This window comes from Gossypium arboreum, chromosome 3 (assembly GCF_025698485.1).
Source record: "Gossypium arboreum isolate Shixiya-1 chromosome 3, ASM2569848v2, whole genome shotgun sequence".
Taxonomy (NCBI): Eukaryota; Viridiplantae; Streptophyta; class Magnoliopsida; order Malvales; family Malvaceae; genus Gossypium; species Gossypium arboreum.
The window spans coordinates 104024950-104038707 of NC_069072.1; the positions used below are offsets into that span (position 1 = coordinate 104024950).

A 13758-nucleotide genomic window follows, 5' to 3' on the forward strand; every position below is an offset into this window, starting at 1 on the left:
ATTCGTGCTAGTGATGTATCCGGGCTAGGTCCCGAAGAGCAATCATCTTTGGTGGCGTGTATTCGGGCCTCCGTGCCTAGTAGGCTTCGTCTTGGTAAATTGAGCAAAGTTTAAGTGTTCATTATTATACTGAATTCAAATTTATATGAGACGATATGTTTAAAAGTGTACATACGTGATCTTTATAGACTTGGGTAAGTCATTTCAATGTGTAATAACGAATGAATAAGAGCACTAAGTGTGTGAAGTGGAATTCATGTAAGACCTAAATGGGACAAAGGCATTGATTTGAGATAATGTGTAAGACCATGCAGGACATGGCATCGGCTCGATATGTGAGAATATGTAAGACCATATCTAGGATATGGCATTGTAAGAGCCATATGTGCTTGAATTAGTTGAGCCCTTACAAGTAAGTATTCGCTCGGTTGATAAACGAGCTCTAGGCCTTTGGCTAAGTTGATCTTTTGTGTATGAACATAAGGGTTGGTAATGTGAAGTAAGTTCTTGAGTAAATAAAGCTTAAATTATGATTTGATTAGATCATGTTTTAAGCAAATCGAAATCATGCTCTTGGTGTGTGGCTATTGAGCCGAAATTGTAAATATGATAAGTGTCTTGTGTTTGAGCTTTGGTAATGAGAATGTAATAAGAATGTGTATTGATTTGTTGATATATGTGCTTGGTTATTCGAATGGTATCCGGGCTAAGTCCCGAAGGCTTTTGTGCGAGTTACTAAATCCGGGCTAATTCCCGAAGGCAATTGTGTGAATCACTATAACCGGGCTATGTCCCGAAGACAATCGAGCGAGTCGCTATATCCGGTTAAATCTCAAGGTACGTGATTCGAAATGAGCAATCTTGCTGTAAAAATTTCAGTTAATACGCTTGCAAAAATTCTAGCAATGAGGTATGTTAGTATGTCTTTGAATGAATTAAATGTTCGGTGTGTGGAAGTTGAATTTTCTGTTGGAAATAAGTTAAGTTGAATATTGAGATACGATGGAGTTATAAAGGATATTTATTGGGATGTTTGAGTATATTTATACTTTCGGTCGAGTTCTGACTTATACATGAATGAAAATGTGGGTTACAAATATGTGGGTTGATGATGTGAATTATACATGTTAATATGTGCTTAATATGTGTTTGAAATGCATTTGTGAATTAAATTAAGGGATTATTGCTTATGAAATCAAGAAAATGAGATATATGTGCATACTTGTAGAAATGCTCATATGAATATAATTCAATAAGAGGACGTTATCCTAAACTATGCATCGGTAGAAATTTTGGGGACGAAAATCCCTAAAGGGAGGGAGAGTTGTGACACCCTAATTTGACCCTAGTCGAAAAGTGGTTTCGGGACCACAAAATCGAGTCATAAAATAATTAGCCGTCATATTTTATGACTATTATATGTGAATCTGAATGTGTGAAAGTTTTAAGCTTTGATTTAGTAAATTGCATGTGAATTTAGTCAATAGGACTTATATGCGACACTTTTGAAATGTGATAGGTCAAAATATAAGGATCTATTAGTGCATGAAATAAAAAGGGGACTTGCATGTCAATTTCCCCTAATTTGGTAGTGGGCCGACCATGAGCATGAGAGGGACAAAATGTTATGGGGTGAAACATGTTGGAAACATGTTGTGTTAGTGTGTTAGGGAGAAAGAATAAAATAAAGGGGTTAGTAATAAAGAAATGAAAAGGGAGGGTGATGAGAAAAAAAAAAGGTTGTCTCATCCATGTTCCCCCCATTGCCGTGACTTGAGAAGCAAAAGAAAAGAAGAAATCGGTTCTTCTTAGCTGAAATGAAAAGAAGAAGAAAGGAATGAAGCTAGAAAGGAGAGGGCAGCTGCATGTAGTGGAAAACCATGGAATTTGTTTGCTTAGAAGTTAAAATTTTCAAGTAGAAGGGTAACTCTTCTAAACTCTCCCTTGCCCATAGCTTTTCGTTGACAAATTCTGGTTGCATTGTTGATTTGAGCTTGACGAATATGTGGGAGAAGAGAAGATTCTCTTTTCTAGTTGCAAATGTTGCATGTCTAGTAGATGAAGAGTTTCTCACTTGTGTTAAAAGAATCTAGTGAATGCTTGTGTTGTTATAATCTATTTTTGTAACTTTGGGGTTGATTGTATTTAGCTAACAAGGTAGGAGAAGGTGGTAGTAGACAAGGGAAAGAGCAAATTGAATAGGTGGAATCGGTGTTGGGAACCTTGGTGAGTTTTCCTTGAACTTTTATTTTCTTGTGTTTGATAATTGTTGAAACCGTTAAATTGCTGTCCGAATTTTACCTTGTTGGTATCGTTAATTGCTGCCCTGTTCATGCTGTCTAAATGTTGTACTATTAATGCTGTCCGAATCAGCCTCCGAATGTGATATATTACAGCAATTAAGCCAAGTGTTGCGGGTCCTCTTAGGCTGCCCACAACGCAACCTTTCAATACTAATGTTACCATGAATTAACCTTCAATTGATGGTGTGGTGTATGATCTCATAACTCGGTTTGGTATTGAGATAAAGATTAAATGATATGTGATTGTTAAGTGAATAATATTAGTTAAGTACTTAAGCAAATCTATTGTTTTACTTAAGCTTAAGAGCAAAGAGGATCAAAGTCGGATACGGAAAAGAGAGTAAGCGAATAGCCGTGGACATCTAATCGTCGACCACTCCCGAGGTAAGTTTTAAGTATTAAACGTTGAGTAAATTCAATCATATTAGGACATAATGAGTTGATTTAATAAGATATGATGTGGCCATGATATGTCATAAACTCAAATGGTAAGTTCATAAGTGTTTGGACTTGGAAATTTAAGAGCAAAATGTAATAGTTTGCTTGGGACAGCAGCAGTAACGTGATTTTAGAAAATCACTATAAATTGTTTATGTGGAATTATAGGCTGAATAAAATATGTAATCAAAGCTTAGTTGGTCTAGTTTCCTATAAAAGAGACCGTGGAAGCAAAGAAATTTCCTATAAAGAGATATTTAAAGTTGTGTGGGACAGGGTCAGAATGACACCGAAATCCCCTGTTCTGTTTTGAGAAAATCACTATAATTTGTACAAAAATGGTTACAAGATAAAATTTATATGCTTAGACTCCTTAATGAGTCTAGTTTCAAATGAAATCAAATAGAACATACTTTGAATTCTGTACAATGAGAATTTTGATTCGTAGTGAAGACTGGTCAGGTTAGTCAAACAGTGAAACAGGGGAAACTTTAAGAAAAATCTGGTATTGATTGGCCAAACCAAAAATTCTGAAAAATTTATAGATGGAAGATATACGAGTCTATATTCAGGAAAATTAACGGCACTTCATTTGGAGTTTCGTAGCTCCATTTATGAATAATTTAATGACTGTTGCTCAGGAAAAACAGCTTGTGCTGAATTTGGGATTTTGTTGTAAACCTTAATAAAACCATTTGAGTTGCTTATAAGCCATTGCTGAAATTGATATACAAGTTAAATATATATATGTGTGGTAAAGCCAAATGGCTAGTGTGAAATATGTATGTGATATATGTGTGGTAAAGCCAAATGGCTAGTGTGAAATATGTATGAGATATATGTGTGGTAAAGCGAAATGGCTAGTATGAAACATGTATGAGATGTATATATGTGATAAGGCCGAATGGCGATGTGATGAATGTCAAAGTGTATATAAGTGATAAGGCCGAATGGCCAATGCGATGAATATGAAAGTGTATAAATGTGATAAGTCCCGAGGGGCATTTGTGTCAAGATTATATCCGGGTTAAAACCCCGCAGCATTATGCGAGAATATTATCCTGATTAATGTCCGTAGGCTTCGTGCTCGTACTAGATCCGAGCTTTAAAGACCCGACGGCTAAAGGCTAGGATTCAAGTATGACTTTGATATTGATACCACATCTAAGGTTCTGAATCAGAATCAATTTATGCTAAACCCCTTTTTTGTGACACCCCTAATTTGACCCTAGTCGAAAAGTGGTTTCGGGACCACAAAATCGAGTCATAAAAATAATTAGCCGTCATATTTTATGACTATTATATGTGAATACGAATGTGTGAAAGTTTTAAGCTTTGATTTAGTAAATTGCATGTGAATTTAGTCAATAGGATTTATGTGCGACACTTTTGAAATGTGATAGGTCAAAATATAAGGATCTATTAGTGCATGAAATAAAAAGGGGGGACTTGCATGTCAATTCCCCCCCTAATTTGGTAGTGGCCGGCCATGAGCATGAGAGGGGACAAAATGTTATGGGGTGAAACATGTTGGAAACATGTTGTGTTAGTGTGTTAGGGAGAAAGAATAAAATAAAGGGGTTAGTAATAAAGAAATGAAAAGGGAGGGTGATGAGAAAAAAAAAAAAGGTTGTCTCATCCATGTTTCCTCCCCATTGCCGTGACTTGAGAAGCAAAAGAAAAGAAGAAATCGGTTCTTCTTAGCTGAAATGAAAAGAAGAAGAAAGGAATGAAGCTAGAAAGGAGAGGGCAGCTGCATGTAGTGGAAAACCATGGAATTTGTTTGCTTAGAAGTTAAAATTTTCAAGTAGAAGGGTAACTCTTCTAAACTCTCCCTTGCCCATAGCTTTTCGTTGACAAATTCTGGTTGCATTGTTGATTTGAGCTTGACGAATATGTGGGAGAAGAGAAGATTCTCTTTTCTAGTTGCAAATGTTGCATGTCTAGTAGATGAAGAGTTTCTCACTTGTGTTAAAAGAATCTAGTGAATGCTTGTGTTGTTATAATCTATTTTTGTAACTTTGGGGTTGATTGTATTTAGCTAACAAGGTAGGAGAAGGTGGTAGTAGACAAGGAAAGAGCAAATTGAATAGGTGGAATCGGTGTTGGGAACCTTGGTGAGTTTTCCTTGAACTTTTATTTTCTTGTGTTTGATAATTGTTGAAACAGTTAAATTGCTGTCCGAATTTTACCTTGTTGGTATCGTTAATTGCTGCCCTGTTCATGCTGTCTAAATGTTGTACTATTAATGCTGTCCGAATCAGCCTCCGAATGTGATATATTACAGCAATTAAGCCAAGTGTTGCGGGTCCTCTTAGGCTGCCCACAACGCAACCTTTCAATACTAATGTTACCATGAATTAACCTTCAATTGATGGTGTGGTGTATGATCTCATAACTCGGTTTGGTATTGAGATAAAGATTAAATGATATGTGATTGTTAAGTGAATAATATTAGTTAAGTACTTAAGCAAATCTATTGTTTTACTTAAGCTTAAGAGCAAAGAGGATCAAAGTCGGATAGGGAAAAGAGAGTAAGCGAATAGCCGTGGACATCTAATCGTCGACCACTCCGAGGTAAGTTTTAAGTATTAAACGTTGAGTAAATTCAATCATATTAGGACATAATGAGTTGATTTAATAAGATATGATGTGGCCATGATATGTCTTAAACTCAAATGGTAAGTTCATAAGTGTTTGGACTTGGAAATTTAAGAGCAAAATGTAATAGTTTGCTTGGGACAGTAGCAGTAACGTGATTTTAGAAAATCACTATAAATTGTTTGTGTGGAATTATAGGCTGAATAAAATATGTAATCAAAGCTTAGTTGGTCTAGTTTCCTATAAAAGAGACCGTGGAAGCAAAGAAATTTCCTATAAAGAGATATTTAAAGTTGTGTGGGACAGGGTCAGAATGACACCGAAATCCCTGTTCTGTTTTGAGAAAATCACTATAATTTGTACAAAAATGGTTACAAGATAAAATTTATATGCTTAGACTCCTTAATGAGTCTAATTTCAAATGAAATCAAATAGAACGTACTTTGAATTCTGTACAATGAGAATTTTGATTTGTAGTGAAGACTGGTCAGGTTAGTCAAACAGTGAAACAGGGAAACTTTAAGAAAAATCTGGTATTGATTGGCCAAACCAAAATTCTGAAAAATTTATAGATGGAAGATATACGAGTCTATATTCAGGGAAAATTAACGGCACTTCATTTGGAGTTTCGTAGCTCCATTTATGAATAATTTAATGACTGTTGCTCAGGAAAAACAGCTTGTGCTGAATTTGGGATTTTGTTGTAAACCTTAATAAAACCATTTGAGTTGCTTATAAGCCATTGCTGAAATTGATATACAAGTTAAATATATATATGTGTGGTAAAGCCAAATGGCTAGTGTGAAATATGTATGTGATATATGTGTGGTAAAGCCAAATGGCTAGTGTGAAATATGTATGTGATATATGTGTGGTAAAGCCAAATGGCTAGTGTGAAATATGTATGAGATATATGTGTGGTAAAGCCAAATGGCTAGTATGAAACATGTATGAGATGTATATATGTGATAAGGCCGAATGGCCGATGTGATGAATGTCAAAGTGTATATAAGTGATAAGGCGAATGGCCAATGCGATGAATATGAAAGTGTATAAATGTGATAAGTCCCGAGGGGCATTTGTGTCAAGACTATATCCAGGGTTAAAACCCCGCAGCATTATCGAGAATATTATCCGATTAATGTCCGTAGGCTTCGTGCTCGTACTAGATCCGAGCTTTAAAGACCCGACGGCTAAAGGCTAGGATTCAAGTAAGACTTTGATATTGAGTATCTGCATTAAGTTACCATCAAATAAGTATTATGTATTTAAGATGTTCAGGTACGTATTACTTACCCATCGGTGGGGTGATTTCGAGGTGAATTATCAGTATCAAAGAGGTAGGTAAATGTGACTAATATTATAACTCCAAATATGAGAATGATCTAATTGGTAATGGTATGTTGTATAGTAAAGTATGCGATGAAATATTCTTATGTATTAGTGCATATTACGCCCAAAAGCCTATGATTTGAGTATGGGTTGGGTTGAGCTAGATGTGCCAGTACAAGGTAAGGATTATGATTTGTAAGCTTACGTATATGTGATAAGGAATATGTTTGGTTCTTTATGTGCCTATGGTAATTTAGTACTTGTCATGTTGAAATACTTAAAAGCATGGATGTGATTATGAACAAGTGGAAAGGATTATTGAAGTTGAAAATCGATGAAGAATGTGCTTGGGAAATATTTGACCATCTAGGTCATTATTATTCGAAAGTATTTATGTGGCAGCCAAGTGTTGCGTTTAATGATATTATAGATCGAGATGAAGCCCTAGATTAACTTCATCGAACAGTTGATATGAATGACCAATGATAGTGATTGAGAACACTTTGTTTTATGTAAAACTTACTAAGCATTAAATGCTTACTCCGTTTTCTCTGTTTCTCTGTTTTATAGATTTTGCTCGTTAGCTATCGGATTCGGGATCATTGAAGTCGAAGTCATCCACACTATCAAAGCCCCCATTTTGGTACAATTTTGGTTGAACTTTGAAATGGCATGTATAGGACTACCCTTTTGTTGTAGGTTATGTACCTTTCGGTTTTGTGTAAATTCGGATAGCCATGCGAAAATGGCTTATATACGTTTCTAGCATAGTACTATAATCGTTTGTATGTTGATCATTATGAGGTATGGAATTGTTTTGAAACGATTAGCCATTGGAATGGTTAATCATGATCACACCTTGTGCTATGTATGCAAAGGGGCCAATTGAATCATGGAAACCATGAAATAGGTCAAGCCTACCTTAAAGGCAGATGCTGACAGCAGCAGTGATGTGGATGTGAAAAATCACTAAAAATAGTAGGAATGGTATTAAATAGTGAATAAATTATGTAAATTAACCTTGATGAATCTACTTTCATATAGAAGAAACGAAACGGTCATATGAGTTATATATTAAGAGATATTAAAGTTCTCGTGAAACAGGGCCAGAACGGTTTCTGGATCCCCTGTTCCGAATTTGGAAATTCATTGTAAATTAACCAGAGATAATTAGGAGTCATGCCATATATGTATAGATTCCTCTCTGAGTTTATTTTCTATAGAAACAAACGGCATCAGTATTGAAGCCCTGTACAGGGAGATATCCAATTCGTAATGCACGAAGGTCAGTGCAGTCGGTCCCTGCAACAGGGGAGACTTTAACTAATAAACTGTACTAATTGGCCCGACCAAAAATTCTAGAAAAAAATATGTTGATGGACTTATGAGTCTAGTTTCAGGGAAAAATTACGAAACTGATTTTCGATCTTTAAAACTCAAGATATGATTTTTAAAGCGACAGTGATGCAGTAACCAGCTAGTCTGGAAAATTTTTTTTATGGACTGTGAAAACAATTAAGCTAAGTCTGTGTGTACCTTGTGTTCGACTCCGGTAACGGACTCGGGTACGGGGTGTTACATTTTTAACTTATAATTCGCTGACACATTTTTGAATTTCACAACTTCACTAAATAAACATTTATTTAACCTCTAACTCAGCTAACAACTGTTCATTACTTGATAAGATCAATCACGTATTCATCACTCAAAAAGCACACAAAAGTTTCCCATTCAAACATCCAAAACTATAATCATTTTCCTTGGATAAGCATCACTTACAGACTCACAAGTTTTTCGACGATTCGAGCTAACTTTTCTGTACTAAGTTCGAATCTTTCTTTGACATTAAACATTTTGAACTCTTATAGTCAACATATATATATCACATAACTCTTTATTCAACTCAGGCGAAACTAGAACTGACATTTCAGTTGATAATGTCTTCGTGCAAAATAAAGCTTTAACATTCGAACTAACTTTAATTTACCACAACATTTCTTAGATAGAATTGTTCCAATAGATATAACTTTGTATTAAATCTTCAAGAATACAAACTATTCTTCCAGATTATCCCTCAATTCACACATGTACATTTAAATTTTATTTCCAGTCTATTGAATAGATTCAAACATATATAACTCAATCATCTTTTCAATCAATTAATTCAAGTCAGACTAAATCATTGAATCAATCTTTTCAAAGAAAATCTTTTCTTCCCGTTTAAAAGGATAACCCAGACATATCATTATACAGATGCCACAATCATCAAATAGAAATCATAATGTCATAATAAGACCGACGTCTTACCAGTAGCAATAGATAATATCCCGATTGTTAATAAAACATTTGAACCCAAAGGAAAATCAAATATGATTTGGATAGCAACCAATGCAGAAACATAACTTTTATAACTTTGATAACGGTATTGTAGTACTCCCAAATTTCAGAACAGAAATTATGATTATAATAGATATAGCCATTTCCGTCAAGTAGATATCTCTTATAGATAATCACATAGAATCATAAGAAAACCGAAATAGCAAAATTTCAATGTCTAAAGCTGCACAAAATATCAGAAAGTTACAACCCATGTAGAATGATATCAATTCTGATGATATTCCAAAAATTGTCCAGAAAGAATAATGTCACTCATAAATACTAAAATCCACAGTAACAGAAGCAATATAATCTTCACTTATATTCATCTGAACAATAGCCAGTAGAAACAGAACATTTGCCTCATACGAATTTTACCGACGATTTTCATATTCCTCAAGGGAATAAATACCAGAAATGAACATAGCAATATCGAACATAACCCAAATAGACCAACCATACTTTCATCTTTTAGTATGTTTCGGTAATGTCCTCATATGATAAGCATTCTGTAACACCCCTAACCCATATCTGTCGCCAAACCAGGGTAACGAGGTATTACAAAACATAAGTACAATTTCGAACATTCTCATGTTAACATAGTTCATATTCATATATATATACAAATATATCATTAAATTAACTAATTAAACTATTCAATGATTAAAACAAAATTTACACATAATGTACTATTTTAAACTAAACAAAAGCCACATTAATATTTTACTTAATCGACTGCCCAAATTACCTATACAAACTTATTAATTTAGGTTAATTAACAAGCCATATAATTAAGCATATTTTTATTTTATAACCAAAACATATGTTCAAAGAATATTATATACTTATATATCTAGAAGTCATGCACATATATATATATATATCATTACCACGCAATTTACAAAAGCATACCAAAATTATACATTAATAGAACCCACAAAACCATATACACATAATTACTCAATTTGATCTACTTATATTCGCATTTGTACATTATATCATGTACAATAAATTTTTATAATCGTAATTAAAGTACTAACATATACATTATACAACTTTCATATAACATTAAATCACTTTAAGTATACATACATTTACCATGCAAACCATACCAACAAAATCAATTCATATTCAAACATCCATGTATCTCATTAACATTTTTAAACCATTAATAATCAAACCAAGTTTCATTCATTAAAAACATAACATAACCTATTTATCCATATCATTTCTGAATACAAGCACATAACATAAATTGTAATCAACCATGGTACTCAGCATAATAATCAAAATAAACTTAAACTATAATTTAACCAACACTGAACTCAAGCATAGTAATTAAGCCATTTTCGCATGGCTTACATTTAACATAGACCAAAATACAATATTCCAAAACATAATCTAGTCAATACACGCTATAGGTTCAAAAATTCGCTTATTCAAATACCGAAAACAGTCGATAGTTTGAAAGACTTTGCTGACGATCCCCGAGCTTGTAACTTGAATCCAAAATCTATAAAATAGAATAAACATAACATACAGAGTAAGTTAACTTAGCTTAGTAAGGCATAAGCAAATAAACATTTCAATAATATTATCAACTTAATTAAACCAAACCAAATATCATTATATATCCAAATATACTTCCACACATTTACACAAACTCACAAAACAAAATTAAACTTCGTATACCAACATCACTCATTTGGTCAAATATACAAGATCAAATATAACATCACATATGTGCTTACCTATATGGCCGAATATGCAAGATCAAATTTAATATCACATATGTGCTTACCTATATGGCCGAATATGCAAGATCAAATTTAACATCACATATGTACTTACTTATATGGCCAAATATACAAATTCAAATATAATATCACATTTGTGCATATCTTCATGGTCGAATATTCAAGATCCAATACAACGTCACATATGTACATATTTATGTGGCCAAATATACAAAGGCATTTAGCTTAATTTTACTTGCTCAATTCCCACATCAACTTGAAATCTTATAGGCATAGGCTTGAAAATAAATCGACGATATAAAACCTGCTAAGCATAAGCCTGAATCACACACCGGCACAAGACCTGCTAGACTCAAGGTCTAATTTTTTTTATTCACCGACAATAAGCCTGCTAGGCATAAAGCCCAATCAAATTCACCATCACAACGCTTGCTAGGCTCAAAGCCCGAATATCACTATTATAAAGCTGTCTCATACACAATTCATATAAAAAAAAACTCCAGATATTTCATATAGATTATACGTACTTTCAAATGATATAACTATATCGAATTAAACTCAAATACAATATTTCTATGCTTAAACACATTTGGCTAGCTATTTTATGAATCTATATATTCCAAAAAGCATATTAAACCAAGTTACATTCAGTATAAATGATGTTTAATTGCTTAAAGACTTACCTCGGATATCGACGAACGTTATAAATCGGCTATTCGACTATTTTTGCTTTTCCCTGATCCAAGTCTGATTTCTTTTGTTCTTGATCTATATAAGTTCAAATTAACCTCATTTAAACACAATTTCATTCAATTTAATCCAACAACACATAAATGGGTAAATTGCTATTTTACCCTTGATATTTCATACTTTTACAAATTAGTCCTAATTGCATAAAACACAAAATACACAAAATCTTCATTCAACAGGCTTATGCCGAATGTTCATCTAACACATATAAATACACACATTTCATTTTTTTCATTTTAGTCCTTCAATTTATTATTTTTGCAATTTAGTCCTAATTACTCAAATCTTCAAAAACTCCAATACAAAACATGTTAATCTAAAACATATCTTTAATATTTCATCATCAAACATCACCAAACCCAAATATTCATCAATGGCATAACTCAGAATATTCATCAAAATCAGAAATTCTAGCATGGGTCGGATAGTATTCGAAGCAACGATCTCAAAAATGTAAAAATTATCAAAAACCGAAACCAAACTAACCTTGAATCAAACTTTAGAATGGCCGAATATCACAAAGCTATATTTTCTTTCTTTCTTTCTCAAGTTTCAGCAAGAACAAAGAATTATGCATGCTTATTTAATTTTTTTATGTTTTATTATAATATATGTTATTCCATAAATTACCATATTAACCTTTAAACATAAATATAAAACAATTATAACTTAAGGTCACTACCGTCCACTACAGGCTATCATGGACAAATTACAACTTAAATACTCCATATTAAAAAGCCAGTAACAATTTACCCCTTATGCTTTAAACTATCAAGTTTTCAATTTACGCGATTAATCGCTTTTATTAAATTGAACATCGAAACAGTAAAATTTTTAAACGAGATTTTCACACACATAAATTCACACATAATAAACACAATAAATAATTTTTAAATATTTTTCTGACTTGAATTCATGGTCCCAAAACCACCATACCGATTAGGGTCTAAATCGGACTGTTAAAACTCTCCCCCATTAGGAATTTTCGTCCCCGAAAATCTTACCAGTGAATAGGTTCGTATAACGCTCTTTCATTGTATCCTCTAGCTCCTACGCTGCTTCCTCAACTCCGTGTTTATGCCACAATACTTGAACTAACAGAATTTTCTTATTTCGTAACTCTTTAATCTCATGAGCCAGAATACGAATCGGTTTTTCCTCGTAAGTCAAATCTGATTTAATCTCAATCTCTGATGGACTAATCACATACGAGGGGTCGGATCTACGTCGCCGAAGCATCGAAACATGGAATACATTGTGGATCTTTTCTAGTTCAGATGGCAGCAACAGTCTATAAGTAACTGGTCCAATTCGTTCAATAATCTCATACGGCCCAATAAATCTCCGACTCAATTTGCCTTTACGACCAAATATGAGTATTTTCTTCCATAGTGAGACTTTAAAGAAAACTTTATCTCCAATATGAAACTCTATATCTTTTCATTTCAAATCAGCATATGATTTCTGATAATCTGATGCTGGTTTCAAACTTTCACAGATCAATTTCACTTTCTGTTCAGTTTCTCTGGTCAAATCGACCCCATGTATCTTATTTTCACTGAGCTCAGTCCAGTGCAATGGTGTATGACATTTACGACCTTACAAAGCCTCGTAAGGTGCCATTTTGATACTCGATTGAAACCTATTATTGTATGCAAATTCAACCAAAGCTAAATATCATTGCCACGTACCTTCGAACTCGAGAATGCAACATCTCAACATATCCTCAAGTATCTGAATGATTCACTCGGATTGACCATCTATTTGGAGATGAAAAGTAGTACTAAAATGCAGTTTAGTACCTAATGCATATTGCAGTTTCTTCCAAAACCGTAATGTAAATCTCGGATCTCTATCTGACACAATAGAAATAGGTATTCCGTATAGTCTTACAATCTGAGAAACATACAATTCAGCAAGTTTATCGAGCGAATAATCTGTGCGAACCGAAACAAAGTGAGCTGACTTAGTCAATCTATCCACAATAACCCAAATTGCATCTTTCTTGCTTGGTGTCATCGGTAAACCAGATACAAAATCCATCGTGACTTTGTCCTATTTCCATTCAGGTATCATGATCGGCTGAAGCAATCTAGAAGGTACCTGATGTTCAGCTTTTACTTGCTGACAGACTAAACATTTTGATACAAAGTTAGAAATGTCTTGTTTCATACCCTGCCACTAATAGTGGTTGTTTCAGA

At 33.7% G+C, this 13758-nt stretch overlaps 1 long non-coding RNA gene across 1 annotated transcript; it reads left to right on the plus strand.

Annotated features, from left to right (window-relative positions):
* Window positions 1-1763: 1763 nt before the first annotated feature.
* On the plus strand, window positions 1764-7529 carry LOC128290645 (uncharacterized). The gene is made up of 2 exons (XR_008280428.1): window positions 1764-2226; window positions 7245-7529. It is a non-coding gene; the product is annotated as an uncharacterized LOC128290645 (long non-coding RNA).
* The last annotated feature ends 6229 nt before the right edge of the window (window positions 7530-13758 follow it).